At 45.7% G+C, this 25,832-nt stretch overlaps 1 protein-coding gene across 2 annotated transcripts in view; it reads left to right on the top strand.

Moving 5' to 3' along the window:
- Positions 1-25,832, top strand: part of LOC139272946 (septin-7) — a 158,230-nt gene that overhangs the window by 497 nt on the left and 131,901 nt on the right. The window lies entirely within an intron of this gene.

Here is a 25,832-nt window from a genome sequence, read left to right as displayed (position 1 = left end):
TTGTGTAATCCACTGAAGTGAGATCATCCCTGGTATGTAGATTGTAACGGATATGCTCGGTGGCTTTGCAAAAAGAAAAGAGCTGATAACCCCAGCAGAATGGGAGACCTAATCCTGCAAAGAGACATGATTAAAGGCAACTTCAGAATTACATCAGCAAACATTTAGTGTCATCATCTCATCTCTTTTTTTTAAATCATAAACTACGACAGGGCAATTAAGTTCAGACAAGTTATTTTAGCATTGAAATCTAATCTTGATCATATTGAACATTTCAAAACCCTTCACTGTTATGTTCCCTAAACCTGCAAAGACATTCCACAGAATCCTCTTCTCATGCCACAGAATTTGGGATGGGCTTACGACATTTTTCTCAAGGCGCTGCAGAATTTAAGACCTCAAGAATATTTGGGGCTTTCTGCTCTGCCTCGCTTTGCCTCTATTCTATCATTCTTCATGATCTCATTGCTGGTTTTTTTCTTGGCTTTATTTCCATTAATCCAAGATTTCTACCTTCAAGGGAAGCTAACAAAGTACAAGAGGTGGCTCATGTGGAGCATAAACAGCGGCATAAACCAATTGGACCGACTGACCCATTTCTGAGCTGTTAATTCTATGTCGGACAAGTACAACTGCTAGATTTGTAAAAATATTTCCATTTATGTGGATTTCACTTTGCACCATTGGGTGTCATTGGAACATAAAGGCAACAGAAATTAAATAAAATATTGAAAATTGATTTTGCAGAATATAGGCTGGGATTTTATAGTTAACTGAAGCAGATCACTATAGTCGTGTAACATTTGAGAGGGTGAATGAGTTAGGCAGGATGGACTCATTCAATTTTCTGTAAATGGAGTCTATTTTATTTGACATGTTTATCTTGACCTTTTGAGCCGGGATGATGGCTTCACTCTGGGAACTGAACTCGAGATTAGTGCTGTATATTTTGTGGTATATTTCCGTGGTGTACTTTGTATGGTAGTTGCTAAGTTATTTGTGGCGGTTGCCTGGCTGTAGTGGACACAGGCAGAATTATAATGTTTCTTATCGACATATTCAAGGAAGATTATATTGTAATTGGTTATGAGGGCAGTAGTTCCAAAGGGTGGCAATCATTGAGTGTGCGTGTGTGTATAAATATATATAAATAGGGGTCATTGTACAAGAAAGACACTAATAAATTCAATAAGGAATTCAGGAGAAACCTCTTAACCCTGAGAGTGGTTAGAATGTGAAACTTGCCAACGCATGGAGTAGTTGAAGCGCGTAGCGTAGATGCATTGAAGGGGAAGATTTTTATTCATTCCCAGGATATGAGCTTCTTTATTACGGCCAGCATTTATTGTCCAGCCCTAATTGCCGTTGAGAAGGTGGTGGTGAACTGCTGCCTTCAACCACTGCAGTCCATGTGGTGAAGGTACTCCCACAGTGCTGTTGGCTAGGAGTTCCAGGATTTTGTCCCAGCGACGATGAAGGAATGCGTGATATATTTCTACGTCTGGATGGTGTGTGACTTGGAGGTGATGGTGTTACCATGTGCCTGCTGCCCATGTCCTTCGAGGTGGTAGAGGTCATGGGTTTGAGAGGTGCTGTTGAAGAAGCCGTGGCGAGTTGCTGCAGCACATAGCAGTTGGTACACACTGCAGCCATGGTGCGCTGGTGGTGAAGGGAGTGAATGTTTAAGGTGGTGGATGAGGTGCCAGTCTAGCGGGCTGCTTTGTCCTGTCTGGTGACGAGCTTCACTCATCGAGACAAGTGGTGAGTCCATCATACTTGGTCCAAACATGGACAGAAGAGCTGAATTCCAGGTGAGTTGTGTCTGCCTTTGACATCAAGGGAATATTTGGCACCAGTACTGCCCCTACCATATCAGCCTGAAACCAGTAACTGCAGTATAAATGCACTTAGCCTGATTTAGCGTTGAAGCCAAGAAATTGCAGACTTGATATCCATTGTAACTGCATCATTGTGTACACAAGGTCAACATATGAACGAAGCAATTGCTGTGTCCATCCGAATGAGAAGATCCTTGTGAAGTTTTGTTTGTACCATTCCATTGGGCTTAACATGCATTGGTTTTTGCAGTTCCTTAGGGATGGCTGAGAAATATGCATATTATGAACCTTCCCTGAAGTATATTTTTATTTTATACAAGATCCAAGTCTATTTCTGGAATCTCTCCACTTGGGTGAATCACAAATGCTTGAGGTTAGTTTGTGACCTGAATAGGCCTTGGTTCCTTGCTGAATTTCCAGCCAGTGAGAGATGATCTGGCTGCAGAATTTTCAACAACTGGCAACTGATGCAAGTCAGATAATTGAAGCAAACAAGATTACTGGGAATCCTCGGGGGTACTTACTTTGTTATGGTAGTGTATTGTTGTTGGGGTTACTGAGGCTGTTTTAAAAATAATCACAAAGTTAGATTTTAGGTTTAGAATGTGAAAACCATGAAAGATGTGATAGTGTTTCAAATTATGAAAGGGTGGGACAGGGTAGATCGAAGTAGACTATTTCCAGTAATTGAAGGATTTAGAACAAAAGGCCATTGATACCAGATTAAATGCAAGTGATTTAGAACATAGGGGAGAATCTTCAGAGTTGGTGGTTGCTGTGGGATTCACTTCGAGGGTCAGTAGTTGAGGCAGAGACTGTCGATATTCAAGATTAGATTTGATAAATGAAAGAAAGGAATTGAAGGGATAGGAGCATAGGAACAGGAGTAGGCCATTTACCCCCTCGAGCCTGTTTCATCATTTAATGAGATCATGGCTGATCTGGACCTAACTGCCATTGGCCCATATCCCTTAATACATCATCCCTTCCAAACAAAAAGCTATCAATCTCCGATTTAAGATTAACAATTGATCTAGTATCGATTGCTGTTTATGGAAGAGAGTTCCAAACTTCTACCACCCTTTGTGTATAGAAATGTTCCCTAATTTAACTCTTGAAACGTCTGTTAGACTATGTCCCATAGCCCTAGAATCCCCAACCAACAGAAATAATTTCTCTCTCTACCCTATCTGTTCCCCTTAATATCTTAAACTTCAATCAGATTACCCCATAGCTGTCTAAATTATAGGGAATACAACCCTAATTTGTGTAATCTCTGCTCGCAACTTAACCTTTGGGGTCCAGGTATCATTCTGGTGAACCAATGCTGTACTCCCTCCAAAGCCTATATATCCTTCCCACCCAACATGTGGTGCCCAGAACTGCTCACAGTACTCCAGATGTGGTCTAATCAGGGTTTTGTACAACTGCAGCATAACTTCTATCTACCCCCTTGTATTCTAGTTCTCTAGATATAAAGACCAGCATTCCATTAGCCTTGTTGAATATTTTCTGTACTTGATGACATTTTAATCAATTTACCTGGACCCCCAAGTCCCTTTGGACCTGCACTGTTTTCAGCTTTTCACCATTTAGAAAGTGCCCTGTTGTCTCCTTTTCAGGTCCAAAGTGGATGACCTTGCATTTTGCCGACATTGGGCAAAACTGGGGCAAATGGATTTCATTCACTTAATCTGTCGATATCCCTGAGCAATTTCATGCTTTCATCGATACTGCCTACAATGCCGCCTATCTTTGTCATCAGGGAAATTTGGACGTATGACTTTCTATGCCATAATTTAAATCATTGAGGCCCCAACACTGATCCCTGATGGACACATGCTGCATATTTGACTCCTACATATTCCTGTTGCCTGTCTCCCACTCAGCCAATTTCCTAACCAGCTCAATAATTTGCCCTCAATCCTGTGGGCTTCCACCTTAGTTAACAGTCTCTTTATCAAATGCCTTCTGGAAGTCCATAAAAATAACATGCATAGACATTCCCCTGTCCACTACTTTAGTCACATCCAGGTTTGTCAGGCATGACCGATGGGATCAGAGTGGGTAAATGTGATTAGAACTACTTGCTCGCATGGAGGGTAAACACAGACATCTGCTGGTTCCGATGGACTGTTTCTATGGGACGATTCTTCTGGACTTGAGTTAAGACTGGGCATGACAGAATTTTCCTCTAATTGACCTACTGTACATGGCCTTGATACTCAGTGTAAAGTGGGGCAATATTCCTCAGCATCTCTCTCTTTAATGACTCCTTGGTGGGTCATGTTCTGAGTGCCAATTGCTCTCTGGTACTTCACCTTGGTGAATGTCATACACAGTTGGTCTTTATGATGAGTGCCAGCAGCCTATTTGGTGCACTTCCAGCAGAGGTCACTGAATAAAGATCAGGAACAGGAACCATAGCTTTTTTTTTGTTCTCATTTCTCCCCCCACCTCCCAAAAGACTAGAGGTGCCGAGACCAATTGTGACTGAAGTCCTGTTGTTATCCAGATGAAATCTAGTTAGAATAGATTGCATATTCCTTTCAGGCTCAGCTCTCTACTGCATGACTTGAGTCTGGATAGAATATGACAGCCCAGTGGTTATGTCACGAGAGCAGCAACTCGGACCCGATTTCAAATCCCACCATGGCAAGTTGTGAAGCTGAGTTCAGTAAATCTGGCACCAGAAAAACCTACCACCCCTGCCTAGGCTGCCTACATGTGATTCCAATTTCACACTGTAGATGACTCATAATGTCCTCAGTGATTCTGGGTGGGCACTAAATGCTGCCACCCACATTCCAAGAACAAATTAAAAAAAAAAAGGATATACTTGGAGTCAGAGGTGATAAAATATTCTGTCCACTTGTGACTTTGCAAATAAAAGTTGCATCAAAAAGGGCAGGATATCCAGTCAGATAGGCAAGAGCCACAGTTAATTGTCATTTTGGTTGGTTTAAAAAAATTTCACCCTCGTTTTGAACAGTCGATTTTTCCCAACACACAATGGTGCTAATATATTTTCCTTGGCACTGATGTCTATTTTTTTTGGGTGGAGAAACTTCCTGCTTTTTTAAAAACTTGTAATATGTCACAATTCAGATGTTGAGCAATTTTAAATGAAGGAAAACAACGCGAGAATATTTCCTGGTTGAACAATAGATGCTCAACAGTCCCTGACGAGTGGTTTCTAGATCCATGTACAGGTGCAGTTTGAAAAAAACGAGTCACATTCGCTTGACACATTTTTCTTTTCCCCAATTGTTTGTTCAGATAATAGCTGCATGAATTAAAAATTCAGCTAATTAAATAAATCTGGAATAAAAAGCTAGTATCAATAATGGTGACCATGAAACTATCCGATTGTCATTAAAAACCCATCTGGTTCACTAATATCCTTTAGGGAAGGAAATCTACCGTCCTTACCTGGTCTGGCCTATGTGTGACTCCAGACCCATAGCAATGTGGTTGACTCTTAATTGCCCTCAAATGGCCTAGCAAGCCACTCAGTTGTAACAAACCGCTGAGAGAAACACGAAGGGCCACCCGGCATCGACCTCAGCATTGGCTACGGACACGACAACGGCACTCCCAGCCCAGTCGACCCTGCAAAGTCCTCCTCACCAAAATTGGAAGAGCTGTCCCACAGATGAGTCAAGCCATAACATGAACATTGTCATACACTCAGAATCATAGCTTTCAGCCAATATCCACTGTACCATCACCACCCCTGGTTATGTCCTGTCCTTCCGGCAGGACAGACCCACCAAGGGTGATGGTACAGAGGTATATAGTCGGGAGGGAGTGGCCCTGGGAGCCCTCAACATTGACTCCAGACCCCATGAATCTCATGCTTCAGGTCAAGCATGGGCAAGGAAACCTCTAGTTGCCATCTACCATTCTCCCTCAGCTGATGAATTGGTACTCCTCCATGTTGAACATCACTTGGAAGAAGGACTGAGAGTCGCAATGGCGTAAAATGTACTCTGGGTAGGGGACTTCAATGTCCAGCACTGAGTGGCTCGGTAGCACCACGACTGACTGAGCTGGCTGAGCCCCCAAGGACATAGCTGCCAGACTGGGCCTGCGACAGGTGATGAGAGAACCAATATGAGGGGAAACACCTACTTGCCCTCATCCTCACCAATCTACCTGTCGTAGATGCATCTGTCCATGACAGCATCACCGCAGTGTCATTGTGGAGACTAAGTCCTGTCTTTGCACTGAGGATACCCTCCATCGTGTTGTGTGGCATTATCACTGTGCTAAATGGACTAGATTCAGAACAGATCTAGCAGCTTTGGGCTGGCCATCCATGAGGCTCTGTCGGTCATCAGCAGCAGCACAATTGTATTCCACCACAAACTAAACTAATGGCCTGGCATATCCCTCACTTTACCATTACTATCAAGCCAAGGGACCAACCCTGGTTCAATGAGTGTAGAAGAGCATGCCAGGAGCAACACCAGGCGTACCTAAAAATGAGGTACCAACCTGGGGAAGCTGCAACACAGGACTACATGCATGCTAAAAAGCAGAAGCAGCATGCCACAGACAGGGCTAAGCAATCCCACAATCAACGGATCAGATTAAAGCTCTGCAGTCCTGCCACATCGTCGTGAATGGTGGTGGACCATTAAACAACTAACGGGAGGAGGAGGCTCCATGAATATCCCCACTCTCAATGATGCGGAGCCCAGCACGTGAGTGCAAAAGACCAGACTGAAGCATTTTCAGCCAGAAGTGCCGAGTGAGTGATTCATATCTGCATCCTCCTGCGGTCGCGACCATCACAGAAGCCAGTCTTCAGCCAATTAGATTCACTGCATGTGATATCAAGAAATGGCTGAGTGCACTGGATACAGCAACGGTTATGGACCCTGACCACATCCGGGCTGTCCTGCTGAAGACTTGTGCTCCAGAACGAGCTGTGCCTCTAGCCAAGCTATTCCAGTACAGCTAAAACGCTAGCATCGATTGGACAATGGAAAACTGCCCAAATATATCTTGTGCAAAAAAAGCAGGACAAATCCAATCCGGCTAATTACCACCATCAATCTACTCTCAATCATCAGAAAAGTGATGGAAGGTGTCGTCGACAGTGCCAACAAGCAACACTTGTTCACCAATAACCTGCTCACTGATTCCTAGTTTGGGTTCCGCCAGGACTACTTTGCTCCAGACCTCGTTACAGCCTTGGTCCAAACATGAACAAAACAGCTGAATTCCAAAGATGAGGTGAGAGTGACTGCATTTGACATCAAGACAGCATTTGACTGAGTTTGGCATCAAGGAGCCCGAGTAAAACTGAAGCCATTTGGAACCGGGGTGGAAACTCTCGATTGGCTGGAGTCATACCGAGCACAAAGGCAGATGGTTGTGGTGGTTGGAGGTCAATCACCCCAGCCCCAGGACATCGCTGGAGGTGTTCCTCGGGGCAGTGTCCTCGCCCCAACTATCTTCAGCTGCTTCATCAATGACCTTCCCTCCATCACAAGGTCAGAAGTGGGGATGTTTGCTGATGACTGCACACTATTGAGTGCCATTCGCAACTCCTCAGATAATGAAGCAGTCCATGCCCACATGCAGTAAGACCTGGACAACATTCAGGCTTGGGCTGATAAGTAGCAAGTAACATTCCTGCCACACAAGTGCCAGGCAATGACTATCTCCAATAAGTAAGAGTCTAACTACTGCCCCTTGACATTCAGTGGCATTACACTTGCCGAATCCTCCACCATCAACATCCTGAGAGTCACCATTGACCAGAAACATAACATAACAACAACAACAACTGGACCAGCCATATAAATAGGGTGGCAACAAGAGCAGGTCAGAAGCTGGGTATTCTGTGGTGCGTGTTCTCCCTGATTCCCCAAAGCCTTTCCACCTTCTACAAAGGCACAAGTCAGGAGTGTGATAGAATAATGTTCACTTGTCTGGATGAGTTCATCTCTAACAATACAAGATTGCAAAGTGCTGCAGTACAGTAGGACCTGGGGACACTTGTGCATGAAACACAAAAGGATAGTATGCAGGTACAGCAAGTGATCAGGAAGGCACATGGTATCTTGGCCTTTATTGCAAAGGGGATGGAGTATAAAAGCAGGGAAGTCTTAGTACAGCTATATAAGGTATTGGTGAGGCCTCACCTGAAATACTGTGTGCAGTTTTTTCATAAATATCCATATTTACGAAAGGCTATACTTGTTTTGGAGGCACTTCAGAGAAGGTTCATTCGGTTGATTCCAGGCATGAGGGGTTGACTTATGGGGAAAGGTTGAGGAGGTTGGGCCTCTACTCATTGGAATTCAGAAGAATGAGAGGTGATCTTATCGAAACGCAGGGGGGGAAGGGAACTCATTAAATTCTACAATAAATCCTTATTTATACTTCTACAAATATTATACAAATAAATCCAACCTAAATAAACATTTATAAGCAAAGAAAAGATTAAATAAACCACCTTCCTACCCTGTGTGAAAGTGCTTCAGGCACGGAGAATTCTGCAGGTGTTCGTTCCCGGGGGGTGGGGGGGGGAGGGGGGGGGGGGAAGGAGAGGAGAGAAGGGAACAGCCGTTTTGTTCCCGTGGAGGGGGGGGGAGGGGGGGGGGGAGGAGAGGAGAGAAGGGAACAGCCGTTTTGTTCCCGTGGAGGGGGGGGGGGGGGAGGGAACAGCCGTTTTGTTCCCGTGGAGGGGGGGGGGGAGGGAACAGCCGTTTTGTTCCCATGGAGGGGGGGGGGGGGGGGGAACAGCCGTTTTGTTCCCATGGGGGGGGGGGGGAACAGCCGTTTTGTTCCCGTGGAGGGGGGGGGGGGGAACAGCCGTTTTGTTCCCGTGGAGGGGGGGGGGGGGAACAGCCGTTTTGTTCCCGTGGAGGGGGGGGGGGGAACAGCCGTTTTGTTCCCGTGGAGGGGGGGGGAGGGAACAGCCGTTTTGTTCCCATGGGGGGGGGAGGGAACAGCCGTTTTGTTCCCATGGGGGGGGGGGGGAACAGCCGTTTTGTTCCCATGGGGGGGGGGGGGAACAGCCGTTTTGTTCCCATGGGGGGGGGGGGGAACAGCCGTTTTGTTCCCATGGGGGGGGGGGGGAACAGCCGTTTTGTTCCCGTGGAGGGGGGGGGAGGGAACAGCAGTTTTGTTCCCGTGGAGGGGGGGGGGGGGAACAGCCGTTTTGTTCCCGTGGAGGGGGGGGGAGGGAACAGCCGTTTTGTTCCCATGGGGGGGGGAGGGAACAGCCGTTTTGTTCCCATGGGGGGGGGGGGGAACAGCCGTTTTGTTCCCGTGGAGGGGGGGGGAGGGAACAGCCGTTTTGTTCCCGTGGGGGGGGGGAGGGAACAGCCGTTTTGTTCCCGTGGAGGGGGGGGGGGGGAACAGCCGTTTTGTTCCCATGGGGGGGGGGGGGAACAGCCGTTTTGTTCCCATGGGGGGGGGGGGGAACAGCCGTTTTGTTCCCGTGGAGGGGGGGGGAGGGAACAGCCGTTTTGTTCCCGTGGAGGGGGGGGGGAGGGAACAGCCGTTTTGTTCCCGTGGGGGGGGGGGGGGGAACAGCCGTTTTGTTCCCGTGGAGGGGGGGGGAGGGAACAGCAGTTTTGTTCCCGTGGAGGGGGGGGGAGGGAACAGCCGTTTTGTTCCCATGGGGGGGGGGGGGGGAACAGCCGTTTTGTTCCCGTGGAGGGGGGGGGAGGGAACAGCAGTTTTGTTCCCGTGGAGGGGGGGGGGAGGGAACAGCAGTTTTGTTCCCATGGGGGGGGGGGGGGAACAGCCGTTTTGTTCCCGTGGGGGGGGGGAGGGAACAGCCGTTTTGTTCCCGTGGGGGGGGGGGGGGAGGGAACAGCCGTTTTGTTCCCATGGGGGGGGGGAGGGAACAGCCGTTTTGTTCCCGTGGAGGGAGGGGAAGGGAACAGCCGTTTTGTTCCCGTGGGGGGGGGGGGGAGGGAACAGCAGTTTTGTTCCCGTGGAGGGGGGGGGGGAGGGAACAGCCGTTTTGTTCCCGTGGAGGGGGGGGGGAGGGAACAGCCGTTTTGTTCCCGTGGGGGGGGGGAGGGAACAGCCGTTTTGTTCCCATGGGGGGGGGGGGAGGGAACAGCCGTTTTGTTCCCATGGGGGGGGGGGGGAGGGAACATCCGTTTTGTTCCCGTGGGGGGGGGGAGGGAACAGCCGTTTTGTTCCCGTGGGGGGGGGGGGAGGGAACAGCCGTTTTGTTCCCGTGGGGGGGGGGGGGAGGGAACAGCCGTTTTGTTCCCATGGAGGGGGGGGGGGGAAAGGGAACAGCCGTTTTGTTCCCGTGGGGGGGGGGGGGGGAGGGGGGGGGAAAGGGAACATCCGTTTTGTTCCCGTGGAGGGGGGGGGGAAGGGAACAGCCGTTTTGTTCCCGTGGAGGGGGGGGGGAGGGAACAGCAGTTTTGTTCCCGTGGAGGGGGGGGGGAGGGAACAGCAGTTTTGTTCCCATGGGGGGGGGGGGGGGAACAGCCGTTTTGTTCCCGTGGGGGGGGGGAGGGAACAGCCGTTTTGTTCCCGTGGGGGGGGGGGAGGGAACAGCCGTTTTGTTCCCGTGGGGGGGGGGGGGAGGGAACATCCGTTTTGTTCCCGTGGAGGGGGGGGGAGGGAACATCCGTTTTGTTCCCGTGGAGGGGGGGGGGAGGGAACAGCCGTTTTGTTCCCGTGGAGGGGGGGGGGAGGGAACAGCAGTTTTGTTCCCGTGGAGGGGGGGGGGGAGGGAACAGCAGTTTTGTTCCCATGGGGGGGGGGGGGGGAACAGCCGTTTTGTTCCCGTGGGGGGGGGGAGGGAACAGCCGTTTTGTTCCCGTGGGGGGGGGGGGAGGGAACATCCGTTTTGTTCCCGTGGGGGGGGGGAGGGAACAGCCGTTTTGTTCCCGTGGGGGGGGGGGGGGAACAGCCGTTTTGTTCCCGTGGGGGGGGGGGGGAGGGAACAGCCGTTTTGTTCCCATGGAGGGGGGGGGGGGGGAGGGGGGGGAAAGGGAACAGCCGTTTTGTTCCCGTGGAGGGGGGGGGGGGGAGGGGGGGGGAAAGGGAACATCCGTTTTGTTCCCGTGGAGGGGGGGGGGGGGGAACAGCCGTTTTGTTCCCGTGGAGGAGGGGGGAGGGAACAGCCGTTTTGTTCCCGTGGAGGGGGGGGGGGGGGGGAACAGCCGTTTTGTTCCCATGGAGGGGGGGGGGGGGGGAGGGAACAGCCGTTTTGTTCCCATGGAGGAGGGGGGAGGGGGGGGGGAAGGGAACAGCCGTTTTGTTCCCGTGGAGGAGGGGGGAGGGAACAGCCGTTTTGTTCCCATGGAGGGGGGGGGGGGGGGAGGGAACAGCCGTTTTGTTCCCATGGAGGAGGGGGGAGGGGGGGGGGAAGGGAACAGCCGTTTTGTTCCCGTGGAGGAGGGGGGAGGGAACAGCCGTTTTGTTCCCATGGAGGGGGGGGGGGGGGGGAGGGAACAGCCGTTTTGTTCCCGTGGAGGAGGGGGGAGGGAACAGCCGTTTTGTTCCCATGGAGGAGGGGGGAGGGGGGGGGGAAGGGAACAGCCGTTTTGTTCCCGTGGAGGGCGGGGGAGGGAACAGCCGTTTTGTTCCCGTGGAGGGGGGGGGAGGGAACAGCCGTTTTGTTCCCGTGGAGGGCGGGGGAGGGAACAGCCGTTTTGTTCCCGTGGAGGGGGGGGGAGGGAACAGCCGTTTTGTTCCCGTGGAGGGGGAGGGGGGGAAGGGAACAGCCGTTTTGTTCCCGCGGGGGGGGGGGGAAGGAGACAGTGAGAAGGCTGCAAGTGCTGATGTGCTGATGGCAATGTGCTTTTATTAAAAAATGTTCAAAAATTAAACAGCTACCAAGAACTACAAAAATGGCCGAGTGCCAATGTTTTTTTTCACACTGAGCATGCGCGAACACTCCAACGCGCACGCGCAGCGTTGCCGGCAGGAAAAAAACTAATTTAAATAGTACCCGCCCCCTCCCACTTACAAAATCGGTGCGAGTGTAGGCTCCACCCCCCTGGGCGCCGCGCCAAACAGACAAGGAGCTGCAGAACGCTCCAGAATTGCGAGGTTTTTTTTAAGCGCGAAAAACGGGCGCCCAGCTCGGAGGGGTTCCCGTTTTTTATCGTGTGGAAACTTGGGCCCCATAAGTTAATTGACCCTTATTTATAAATCTGGAGTGCAGCTGGGTGCAGTCCTGCTCCATGTTGAACTGCCGATTTTAATGGATTGCAAACCACGTCTGCTTTGGCCACTCCCCTTTGTAACTTTACTTTAGCTGGAATAATGGGCAAATGTCACTGAATTCAACTGTTAATTGTTCGTAGTTGTACAGGTGGGAGAAATTGTGTCGAGGTGAGCTGGATTAGCAGTGTGGATTTTTCTCTGCTTCATTGAATGTATTTTTTTCTGGTATTCGACTATTGCACCAAGCTTCCTGGCTGAGACCTGGCCAGCGGATTCTGTCAATGGGCACAGCCAAAAGTAATCAACATATTTGGACACTGCCCTGTTGCTGGTATAGTCGACATTCAGCATTTGGAAAATCTGTATTTTGAGCAGTAAACAAAGGAATTCTGGCTTTTATTTTTAAAACATGGTCAAATATTTTAATATTTTCACTGACACTATTTTCACTGCCACGAGGTGCATCTAAGTGAGAAGCATATAATCAGATAGAAAGAAAGAAAGATTTGCATTTATGTAGCACCTTTTACAACCTCGGGTGTTTTGCAAAGCCTTTCACAGCCAATTTGGTACTGTTGAAGTATCATCGCTGTTGTAACGTACATGATCTGAGTGGTCATCTCTACCAACATAATGTTGTGTATCTCTGTCTTGCTTAACTAGAACACTACAAGGGACTGTAATCTCTCAAGAGTTTATGTCTAGAATTGACTGCTGTTTGTGTTCATTTTAGAAATGGAATCTATGGGTCCAAGTTTCGGATGGAGTTGCTCCTATTTTTTTGGAGTAACTAGTTTAGTTTGGAGTATCTTAGAAATCGCAATTCTCGGCATTTAGTTTGCTCCAGTTCTAGTGAGTTAGTTTAGTTTCGTTTTAAGTTTTTTTTCAAAAGGGGGCATTACCAGCCACTTTTTGCAAGTTTAGGCAGTGAAAAGTTACTCCAAACGAACTTAGAACGGAGTAAGTGTCGATTTTTGTATGTTCAGAAAAACCTTGCCTGCACTTTCGAAATTAAGTGCAGGTAGCGAGAGGCGGGGGGGAGGGGGGAAGTTAGGGGATTTTATAAAGCATTAAACACTTCACTCTTACCAACAAAGAGCCATCAATAATAAATGATACAAAAATCAATAAATAAAAAATTACGTTTTCCTACCTCACCATCGAAGTAGCGACAGCAGACATCGAGCTGTTCGGCCAGGGGATAGGGGCAGGATGGTTAGCAGGCCAGGCAGCAGGTTGATTTGAAGGGCCACATTGCATTTTCAGGACTTGCCCTCTCCCTCGCGTGCGGGCCCAGCTTGTGCTTTTCTCCAGGTACGACTCATCAAAGCAGCGACCCTTTGTTCCAAGGGTGTCAGTGGATGCAGATTTGGCACGCCTCCTCCTGTTCGAGTTCTTTCCCTTTTGTTGTGGGCCAATTTCTTCTGCAAAGATTAAAATATTACTTTTTACAGTGTGTTTTTCTGCAGGGTGGGACATATACAGATGATCACATTTACAATTGAGATTCCATTGAAAAATGAAAATATTACTTAACACTAATTACTTGACCAAGGTCGTGCCATTTCTTTTTACACTGACTTCCAGATCTCCTGGTATGCACCACTGCGCAGTAATCTTCTGCAACTAGGTTCCAGCGTTTCTTCATTTCTTTGGGTGGCACTTTTGTGCGCCCTCTGTTGCTGGTATCTAGCTCCTGCCATCCCTGCTCAATCACATTAACTAGTGTCTCCCCTTCCTCATGCAAGAAATTCTTCGTTCTTGGTGGACGTTGTTCCATTGCTGTATTGAATTGACACTCGGTGATTTTTCAAAACACAGTCCTTATTTTGCATGCACCTATGCAGCACTTGTTCTGGAAGTTTAACAACAACAAACAGCACTCACTGATTCCAGCAGCTGATTTCTTCCACAGTACTGCTAACAGCGCTCCTTCAGGCACAAAAAATCAGTCCGAAGGCTTTTCACAGCTCCACACACCATAAAATCAATTTTCTGCATGTCCCTTTAAAGATGGCCGATTGCGAATGTTTGTGTGCCATTGCGTATGCGCGCACGCTCCAACATGCATGCGCAACGCTGCTGGCACTCAAACTGACGCTGGGCCCCAGCGCGCCCCTCTGCCGGCAGTGCTTGCTCAGAATGCCGTTTGCTCTGCCCGCAGCAGCTCCTGCTGCGCCGCGCTGAGCTGCAAACGGGCCTCCAGATATCGGAGAATCGCGACGTAAGTTTTAAGTAGGCGGGCCTCTGAGTTGCGACGTTCTACCGATACCAGAAACTTGGGCTCTATAATTCTGGTAAAATAAAGTTGTGGTGCAACTAAGTTTAAAGGTGTATTTAATGGTTCAAAAAAATTACTTTCATTTTAGAAAATCTTGAGATGTCGGAAGTATGCAATGCCACTGAATATGCTGCTGAAATGAGATTCAGTGACTGGTTTCCCCTTTGGCTGTGGGTCGGTAGGGGGAGTAGATGGTCGTTTCCGTAGTGCTACTCGTGCCCCTCCAGAGATCTTGCCCACTCAACCTTCGTTATGTTTCCATGAGGTGAATGTTGTGAGCTAGACGAGCAAAGGGATAAACCGGGATTATAAGACGAACAGGTCATTAAAAAAATTAGCAAAATTGTTTGCACTAATGAGTAGATCATTTAGTCCCTCGAGCCTGTTTTGCCATTCAGTTGGATCATGGCTGATCTGTACCTCAACTCCATTTACCTGCCTTTGTTCCATATCCCCTGATCCCCTTACCCCTAGAATGGATTCCCTTGAATTTAGACAGTTAAGCGGTGATCTGATAGAAGTTTTCAAGATATTAAGAGGAACAGATAGGGTAGATAGCGAGGAATTATTTCCACTGGTGGTGGATTCGAGAACTAGGGGGCATTGTCTATAAAATTAGAATCAGACATTTCAGGATTGAAATTAGGAAACATTGCTACGCGCACAGGGTGGTACAGGTTTGGAACTCTTCTGCAAATGGCAATTGACAAATTGTTCATTTTAAATTGGAGATTGATCGCTTTTTGTTAACCAAAGGTATTGGGGGATATGGGCCAAAGGCGGGTATCAAGTTGGGTTGCAGATCAGCCATGATCTCATTGAATGGCGGAGCAGGCTCGAGGGGCTGAATGGCCTACTCCTGTTCCTGTGCTCCTATTTTCGTTCCCAACAAATGTATCGATCTAGTGCTTCAGTATTTCAATTGACCCCACAGCCTTTTGGGGAAGCAAGTTCAAGATTTCCACTATCCTTTGTGTGGAAAAACGCTTGCTGATTTCACTCCTAAATGGCCTCACTCTAATTTTGAGACTGAGAAGAGATAATCAAGAATTAGTGACATGTTAATCCCCGAGCAACTATTTTGCAATGCGTCTGAGACTGGCAATGAGGGGTTCTGTGATGACACACTAAGCATTAATGGGCATATCTGTTAACATTTCAGTGATGAACATTTGAAATGGACTGTGCACGAAGTTGATATCAGAAATTAAGGGGGAGTTGCGCAGGCACTTAGTAAGAAAATTAATTGAGGGATTTTGGTAGTTAAATGTTCTGTTTTTAAACTCTGGGGCTCTATACTTGGATCAAAATGATGTGACCCAGTCCTGTACATTCCGATGTTTCTAAGTACTAGGCTTTCAGTAATGTGCAATGGAAATATGCAATTTCTGAAAACCCTAGGATTTCAATGGAGCATAATGTATATGAAATTATAATACGTCCAGTTGAACTCTTCCAATCACAGGAATTGCAGTGCAGAAAGTCCTTCGACCCACAGCATGTGCCAGAAAAATCGAACATTTGAAGTTAACATTTCAGTTTTGTACCCTGACAGCAGTGAAACACACACCCCGATAGAGACTGGAGCCTAACTCCAATGCCTTTGGCCACTGGGAACACGACTGTTAATGAATTGTAGGAAGAACTCTGTTACGATACGCTCTGGAGACTTTCTTCTGCTAAACTTGGATTGTATCTGGAGAGCGCATTTTGAACTATTTAATGGGATGATGTACGAGATAAATAAGATAAATAGGTTTGTTACTGATTTTCGTCATAGGAACAATCTGAGCTTATAAATGGGGTATCAAATCAGCAAAGAAGCATATTGGCTTGTGTAATTTGTTAAATCTGTAGGAACAGGGATAAGCTTGCATTTATATAGAACCTTTCACCTCAGGATGTCAGTGCTTCACAATCAGCAAATTATTTTGAAGTATAGTCTCTCTTTTGTCGGCAAACATGGCAGTCAATGTGCACACAGCCGGGTCCCCCACACAGCAGTGAGGTAAATGAACAGATAATGTTCGTCCTGACTTTGGGAGAACTCTGCACTTTGAACAGTACTTGAATCATCATCCTTGGCCCAAGTTGTTTGAACTAGTAGATTAAGCGGGTAACTCAATGAAAGTTACAAGATGGTTTTTAATGGGCGCCTAAAAATACCTGCAGTTTTCAAGAAGACTGAGTTGTCTCATTGAACTTGCACACGCCTCAATATTTTGAAATGAAAACTACCTGGAGATACATGGAGTGTTACAGAAATAACTGTTGAATCTTTTACACTGTACTGCCCATGGTGGCTCCCCCCCCCCCCGCCCACCATGCAAAAATAAAAACTGCTTTTTGTGTACTGGGCTAAATAGTTGGAGGTTTCAGTAAATGAGCATTGTGGTTTCCCGATGTGTGCAAAATTTCCTTTAAAGGAAATATGCCGAGTTATTCACTACCCAATTAAGACAGTCTTTACTTACCTCAATGAAGGCCAGTTAGTGAAAAAACTGAGTTTCACTTAAACCAATTTTGATGCTTCTGTGATTTACTCTTTTTTTTTTTAAAAAGAAAACTATTTTTTACGACCATTGCTAATAACTTTAATTTACTTTTATTTAAATGGGATGGTTTGAGGTCTGTCTGAAAGCAAAATATTCGTGTATTGGTATGGCTTTTATACAGGTGCACATTACAATAGAGTTTTTATTCGGAATGAAGAAGTCGGAACGAATTGGGAGCATCTCTGCTCCTGAATATTTGTAACTAGAGAAAAGGGTTGCAGTGAATTGTACTAAGGCTTGTGAGGCCAGCTATCCAGAGGCTGGAGAGTGAGTTGTAACTGCACCAAAAGTGGCTAATCTTCATCAGAAGCTATTAGACACCAGCAGCTCTTCAACTCGATCTGACCCCAGATCTCCAGAAGTAGAAAAACTAGTTTCTGACCACTTGCTTGAAACTTTGGCATTTTGTTTTTCAAATTGCTGAGTGGTTACAGCATGCAAAAGACGAGCAAGTTTATTGTGTCCAAGATTTTCTGAAGTTTTGAATATTTTAGTTTAGTAAATTACATACAATTAGTAAAAAAAAATATCTGACCATCTTCATTGTTGTAAAAAAAAAGAGCTAAATACATATATGGGGCAAATAAACTTATTTTTTGACATCAACCCCCATTGTAGGTATGGAAGTGTAGTGGTCATAGCATCGAACTGTATCCCAAATCACAATGTTGGGTTGTTAAATTAATGCAATAGATCTGGCCATCTGCAGGCGAGCAGGACGGCTTCCTTTAAAAGTTATTATGGATCCTGCTTCCACTATTACCGGACTTTCCATGTCCGAACAACCCTTTGCGTTGAAATAACTTGTACCCTCCTTTTTTTTCATGAATCACTTTATCAAAACTTCAATTTTGAACACCTCCATTGCATCTCCTCTTGCATCTTTATTCTTCTGAAAAGGCCTCTAGTTTCTCGTCGCTCCTCCTAGCTAAAGCATGTGGGGAAATTTGAGTGATAGATTAGTCTTAAAGCTGAAGCATGGCTCTCTGTGGTTGGAGTTGTTCTGTCATGTGAAGGTTTAAAGATGTTTCAGTTCCAATAATTAGCTTTTGCTGTCTTCATTGCTGGGTGGAGGGGTTGCATGGAAGAAAAACAATCCAGTAATGGTTTGGGGCTTGAGCAAAAAAGGAACTGATCACTCGATAACACTCTGTTTTCATTCATAGCGACTTCTTCAAAATGATGCATATTTGGTAATGAGTCATGTTGGCTGCAGGCTATATAACCAGTCACAGAAAAACTATCATATTTCCATTTAGCCTCCAGAATGCAAGTAACTTGCCTTCACTAATTAAAGTCAATCTTTTAGCTTTGTGTGGTTGACAGTAACGTCTGTCACATTTTTCCTGGGTTTGGAGCCCATGAACACGTTTGGGTTTTTTAAAGTCACTGCATTTCACACGACGATCCTGTGTGAAATTTATATATTAAATTGTTGACTAGCAGTGCGGAGAAGCAGATGACGGTGAGTTGTGTTAAAACTCCTGCCTGTTCAGGATAGTCAGCTGCTTTGCAAAAACTACCCGCTAATGTCAACATGATAAACAAATGAGTTGTAAATTTGGATGATATTGGTTTTATTTGAGCAGAGACCAAATGGTGAAAGCTGCTCAGCACTCCTGCATCACCAGCTTCCAGAATTGGTTAAAATTTGATGACTTTTAAAGGCAACAATGGTAGCTTATGTGAAAAAAATGACACCATTGCTTAAAAACACAATATTGACTAGAAGATTGGTGACTTGAGCTTAGCAGCTCGTGCCTTCATTTAAGTGAAGATTACTGTTAAATATTTGCCTTTATTTTGAAACAGCACTCCTTGTCTACTTTGATTTGAAAATTGCCTCCATACAAAAATTATTTGAGTCAACACCTTAACCCCACAATAAGTGTAGCTCATATTTGCCCATTAAAAACTTGTAAATTTGCAGTGCTCTGTGAACTGCTGTTGGCTATTGTTCTGTTCTTCCTCCTTGGCTAGTAATGTTCCTCAGTCGTTTGGCTGCCAATCAAGCCAGATCCTTTCCGAGCTGCTTAATGACGTTATATGTAGCTATCACCTTTGGCAAGGAAGAATCCAGTTGACTTGTAATAAAATGTGGATTTGCATGTGCTCACAGGTCTGGTACATCGACTGCAGACTCTATAATGAATATTGATGTAAACAAATTGGTTATAGTACACAGCAATAACGAACCTGTGTCTCATTCCTGGTGTTATTGAGGAGAAAGGCTTCATTATTTCACATCTCCCACAGTATTGCCAAGCTTGCATGCCTATTGGATCTAATGTTTGAAATGTTCACTTTAAAAAAAAAGTTAACCTTGTATGGCAACATCAACGTGACCATTAAATTGAGAAAACTTCAATGCTTCATGGGATAAAACCACCCGAGTTTGTCTCTGAAGGCTTGCTGTTTTTTCTCTCTCACAACACGTGCTAACAAGTACATTTAGCATTTGTGGTGGCATACAATCAGAAAGATACAGCACAGGAGGAGACCATTTGGTCATGTCCTTGGTAGAGCTATCCAATTAATCCCACTCGCTGCTCTTTCCCCATAGCCCTGTAATTTTTTCCCTTCAAGTACAAATCCAATTCTCTTTTGAAAGTTACTGTTGAATCTGCTTCCACCACCCTTTTCAAGCAATGCATTCCAGATGATAACTCAATGGGGCAGAAATCCCGGTTTTCTCTTAGGGTGGGCATTCGACTAAAAATGAGAGAAAAAATGCGCACCTATCTTTTAGTCAAATGCTGGCCCTCGGCGGCTTGACCTCGACCCACCCGGCCCCTCCCTCCTCCCCGCCTTACTTCGGCTGCCTGACCCCACCGACCTCGGTTCAGGTAGAGATGTGACAAAATCCAGAAATACCCAGAACGGCCTCGGTCCCGAGGTTTCTGGATTTCAGACACTCAATCTGTACTACATAAAACATTTTTAAAAAAGCACCTCGGATAAATAAACTAATAGAAATTCAAGTTGTTACAAATGTTTTTTAAACAAAAAAAAAAATGGCTGATTTAAAAAAAAATTAAATTCTGGTTAAAAATAAATAATGTATTGGGCAGGGTTTTTAAAAATGCTTTAAATTTTATTTTTTTTGTAGTGTGTTTTAAAACTCTTGCGCCTGTCAAGTAGGCTCTGCGCCTGCTTTTATCAGGCACAAGAGTTTAGAGGACATTTGTCAGGCAAGATATGCGTAAATCCTGCTGTCTTGCCCGTGTCAATGGCCTCGCTCCCGATCTGCGGATGATCTGTCAAGCTCCAGTTTTTAGCGCATGCGTATTGCGTGCTGAAAACCGGCTTTTCTGATGCCTTCCCGGGTCCATAGAAACTTCGTACGGACCCGGGAGGCAGGAATTTCTGCCTCACTGTTTTTAAAAAATGTTTCCTCATGTCGCCTCTGGTTTTTTTGCCAATCTTATTAATCTGTGTCCTCTTGTTACTGACCCTTCTACCACTGCTGGAAGCAGTTTCTCTTTATTTACTCTTATCAAACCATTCATGATTTTGAAAGCTATCAAACCTACTAAGAAGAACAATTCCAATTTCTCCAGTCTTTGTGACTGATGTCCCTCATCCCTGGGACTATTCTACTAAATTTTCTCCTCTGCATCTTCTCTAAGGCCATGGTATCTGTAAAGTCCTGTCCCCTCAGTAAAGATTCACACGAGGCATGTCGTGAAGTCAAGGTCACTCTGGACCTGCACCTTTATTTCACAGCTCTGGAATGCTGCACTTCCCTGAGACCTGTCCTTATATACCTGTCTCTTCCAAGTGCACCCCTGGTGGTAAGGTATGCTGGTGGTTACAGGTCATATCTTATTACAGTCATGTATACCATGTTAGGATACAGTTATATATAATAATGTAAGATACATGACAGTATAATTCCTAAAATGTGCGTACAATACCCTGAGGCCAACCAATGATTTATAAAGGTTTAGCATAACTTCCTTGTATTTTTATTCTCTTCCTCTATTAATAAAACGAAGAATCCCATATGCTTTTTTTAATGGCCTTCTCAACTTGCCCTGCCACCTTCAAAGATTTGTGCCCATGCTTTCCCGGGTCTCTGTTCCTGAAGCCTCTTTAAAATTGCACTGTTTAGTTTATATTGCCTCATTCTTTCGACCAAAATTGCATCACTTCACATTTCTGTGTTAAATTTCATTTGCCACATGTCTACCCATTTCACCAGTCTATGTACAGCTGAAATATGTTATATAAGCCTTATTTTATAGTACATTTGAGTTTTGTGTCATCTGCAAACTTCTTTACCCAAATACCTGTTGTGTTGTCTGAACATTGAATAAGTCTAAGCCACGGCATTGGAAGGCATCAGTAAGTAAAATAATTCCAAACAAACACTTACTATACGTACCACCAAGTTTGTTGGGTTTTGGTTTAGCTTGGCATTTAATGGATGTCAAGTTTTTTGCATCCAAGTTGCGTGCGATAACTTTTGGTTGAATAAGCAAGGAAATAAAAGCTACCATGTTTGATGTCCTTTTTAAAAGATCAAGTTTTTAACCCCTGTGCAAGAGGATGAAAATAATCAGGCAGAGTTGCTGCATATGTTGACATTGGACCAAGTCGGGTTTGGGTGCAACTGTGATTCATCTCATCAGACAGTCTGCGCACGCACAATCTAGGCTCATGCATGAAGCATGGCAACTTGGATTTTTTCTTGAATATCTAATGGATATTTTAAACTTAATACCCTCCTTCCCCTGTAAAACAATACTTGTCCACTCCCTTTCTTTGGGGGCCCAAGTTTCGGGCCACGCCTAGAATGGCGCAGCCCCGACCTGGACGCCCGTTTTTCGCGCCCGAAAGTGCGCCTAAAACATATCTGCAGATTCTCCAGCTCCTTGCAGGTCCTCTGGAGCTGGGCGCGGCGCAGCATGAGCTGTGGGGGGCGGAGCCAGGTCCCTGCGCTGAAATCAGTGCAGGGACCTCTGCACAGGCGCGCTACACTGTGTGGGAGGGGCCCGAAGCACGCAGGCCCTGGCCGAATGGCCTCACTGGGGCTGCGAGAATCAGGCTGCACCTTCCTTGTCCAGCTCCTGCTCAACCCCCAGCTCCCGCTTCCTCCCCCCCCGCTTGAAACACAGACACACTGAGGGGGCCCGGTCCCAGCACGCTGTTGGAGGGCTCCCGTGCTGCAGTCGGTGACTAGAATTTTTTTTTTTTGTTTTGTTTGATTTATTGATGATGGCTCTTTATTTGTAAAACTGAAGTGTTTAATATTTGTAAACGTCCCTTTAAACCCTCCCTTCCCCCGTCCCCCCAGTTCCCGACGCCTGATTTGTAACCTACGCCTGATTTTCTAAGTGTAGGCAAGGTTTTTCTGAGCGTACAAAAATCTACACTTACTCCATTCTAAGTTAGTTTGGAGTAAGTTTTCACCGCCTAAACTTTCAAAACGGGCGTAAGTGGCCGGACACGCCCCCTTTTGAAAAAAAAAATCTGTTCCAAACTGAAACTGTTCTAACTGACTAGAACTGGAGCAAACTAAATGCCGAGAATTGCAATTTCTAAGATACTCCATTCTAAACCAGTTGCTCCAAAAAAACAGGAGCAACTCAGGCCGAAACTTGGGCCCTTTGATTTTTTTCGACCACACCATAAACCTTTAAGAGCTGTGTTCTGGATGTCATGTCCAACTGCTCATTTAAGGGTTACACCGTCATAAACTAACTAATCTCATTTTATTCTCAAATCCTGACATGCCTGTTGATTTTAATTTTTTTTCCAAAGGACAAGCTGCTTATATTTTTAAACTATTCAGGCAACCTGTTTTTATAATTCAGATTTTACTCCAATTTAGCTCGTACTGTTTTTGCATGTCTTGTGTTAGCTTTTAAATGTGAAATTCAACAGAAATTTAGCGTTCCACCCTTCACGATACGTTTATTAAGACAATTTATAACAGAACAGAATTTGGAAGGCATTTTATTGTTCTAAATATACTGAAGCTGTCATCATCTTTAAGCACCATAATGTAACTTGTTTGGTTTCCCTTTAAATTCCTGCATTCCCTTTGCCTCATCTGGTTAGAAACAGCATTCCTGATGGAATTAGCAAAGAGGCTATAAAGCTGTTTTATCCAAAGATTATTTTATTTCTGTTATGTTGGCTGGTTTGCACTCTGCTCGGAGTTGGTGACTAGTTTTTATGTTTTTCAAAATGGCATGATATTAGTTGCCATTAAATTGTTTTCTTTTTGCATTTTTTAAACTTGCTACACTCTTTTAAAGCCCATTCTGGATGAATAGCTATGTACTGAAAAAGACAACTGTCTGGTATAATGAATTATTTTAAAGTAGCCCATTGGTGGCATTCCCCTTTGTCATTGCAGAAGATTTGAAGATTAATGACTCCCTTCCAGTTATGCTTAGCCTAAAAAAAATCAAAATCAAGAGCAAGAAAAATCCATTCGCCCAATGGATTCTCAGTCCTCTGGTCCGATTAAAGCATCCAGTACTATTTTACAGTACTACGGCTGCTAATTTGAAGAAAGTCTTTCGTAATTGTCACCAGATTTGTTCTATAATGTTTCTAGGCTGAAGTCGAGGTTTTGTCTGTAGCAAGTGTATAAGGAGTTAGTGCCAGCTTGGCTCAGTGGTAGCACTTTTTTTTTTCATTCATGGGGTATGGGCAACACTGGCAAGGCCAGCATTTATTGCCCATCCCTAATTGCCCTTAAGATGGTGGTGAGCCACCTTCGTGAACTGCTGCAGTCAGTGTGGTGAAGCTACTCCCACAGTGCTATTATGGAGGGTGCTCCAGGATTTTTGACCCAGCGATGATGAAGGAAGGGCGATATATTTCCAAGTCAGGATGGTGTGTAATTTGGAGGGGAACATGCAGGTGATGGTGTTCCCATGCGCCTGCTATCTTTGTCCTAGGTAGTAGAGGTCGCGTGTTTTGGAGGTGCTGCCGAAGTTGTTGTGGTGAGTTGCTGCAGTGCATCTTGTAGATGGAACTCACTGCAGCCACGGTGTGTTGGTGGTGGAGGGAGTGAATGTTTATGGTGGTGAATGGGGTGACAGTCAAGCGGGCAGCTTTGTACTTCATGGTGTCGAGCTTTTTGTGTTGTTGGAGCGGCACTTATCCAGGCAAGTGGAGAGTATTCCATTACACTCCTGACTTGTGCCTTGTAGATGGTGGAAAGGCTTTGGGGAGTCAGAAGGTGCAGAATGCCCAGCCTCTGACCTGCTTTGGTTACCACAGTATTTGTGTGGCTGGTCCAGTTTCTGATCAGTGGTGACCCCATGGATGTTGGTAAAGCCGTTCAATGACATAGGGTGGTAGTTAGACTCACTGGTTGGAGAAAGTCATTACCTGGTATTTGTATGGTGCAAATGTTAGTTGCCACTTATCAGCCCAAGCCTGAATGTCATCCAGATCTTGCTGTGTGTGGACATTAACTGTTTCGTTATCTGAGGAGTTGCGAATGGCACTGAACACTCTGCCGTCATGAGCGAACATCCCCACTTTTGACCTTATGATGGAGGGAAGGTCATTGATGAAGCAGCATAAGATGGTTGGGCCGAGAACACTACCCTGAGGAATCCTGCAGTGATGGCTTGGGGCTATGATGATTGACTTCCTTGCTTCGGAGTCTGAAGGTTGTGTATTCAAGTCCACTGCAGGACTTCGATGCATAATCTAGATTGCCACTCCAGTGTTGCTGTGCCTGAGATCTTGTCTTTTAGAATACGCCATTGAGCAAGACCCTTATCTGCCTAATCAGGTGGATGCAAAGGATCCCATACAACTGTTTGAGGAAGAGCAGGAGAGTTTTTATGGTGTCTTGGGCAATACATAACCTTCAACCAAAGTCACAAACAGATTAACTAATTGCTGTTTGTTGGATCTCGCTCTGTGCAAATTGGCTGCCGCATTTGACTGACAGTGACTACAAAAAGTAATATTAAAAACACAGCAAGAGCTTCAAGTATATAAAAAGGAAGAATAGTTAAAGTAAATGTTGGCCCTTTGGAGGATGAGACTGGGGAATTAATAATGGGAAACAGGGAAATGGCAGAGACTTTGAACAAATATTTTGTATCGGTCTTCATGGTAGAAGACACTAAAAGCATCCTAATAATTGATAATCAAGTAGCTTATTGGGAGCGAGGGGAACTTAAAACAATCATTATCACTAGAGAAAAAGTACTACACAAACTAAGGGGACTAAAGGTGGACAAGTCCCCTGGACCTGATGGCCTGCATCCTAGTGTGTTGAAAGAAATGGTTGCAGAGATGGTGGATGCATTGATATCTATCAAAATTCCCTGGATTATCGAGAGATTCCAGCGGATTGGAAAACCACAAATGTAACACCCCTCCTTAAAAAAAGGAGGCAGACAAAAAGCAGGAAACTGTAGACCTGTTAGCTGAACATCTGTCATTGGGAAAATGCTGGAGTCCATTATTAAGCAAGCAGTAGCAGGATATTTAGAAAATCAAGCAGAGACAGCATGGTTTTATGAAAGAGAAAATCATGTTTGACAAATTTGCTGGAGTTCTTTGAGGATGTAACGAGCAGGGTGGATAAAGGGGAACCAGTAGATGTCGTATTTGGATTTCCAGAAGGCATTCGATAAGGTGCCACATAAGAGCTTACGAGGTTTGGGGTAATATATTAGCATGGCTCGAGGATTGGCTAACAGAAAACAGAGGGTCGTGATAAATGGGTAATTTTCAGGTTGGCAAACTAACTAGTGGGGTGCCACAGGGGTCAGTGTTGGGGCCTCAACTATTTACAATCTATATTAATGACTTGGATGAAGGGACCGAGTGTAATGTAGCCAAATTTGCCGATCCAAAGATAGGTGGGAAAGCAAGTTGTGTGGAGGACGCAAAGAATCTGCAAAGGGATATAGACAGGCTAAGTGAGTGGGCAAAAATTTGGCAGATGGAGTAGAATGTGGGAAAATGATAGGTCATGCACTTGGGTAGGAAAAATAAAAAAGC

This window comes from Pristiophorus japonicus, chromosome 1, assembly GCF_044704955.1.
Source record: "Pristiophorus japonicus isolate sPriJap1 chromosome 1, sPriJap1.hap1, whole genome shotgun sequence".
NCBI classification, from domain to species: domain Eukaryota; kingdom Metazoa; phylum Chordata; class Chondrichthyes; family Pristiophoridae; genus Pristiophorus; species Pristiophorus japonicus.
Note: the sequence above shows the minus strand (reverse complement) of the source record. Positions and strands in the feature narration are given on the sequence as shown.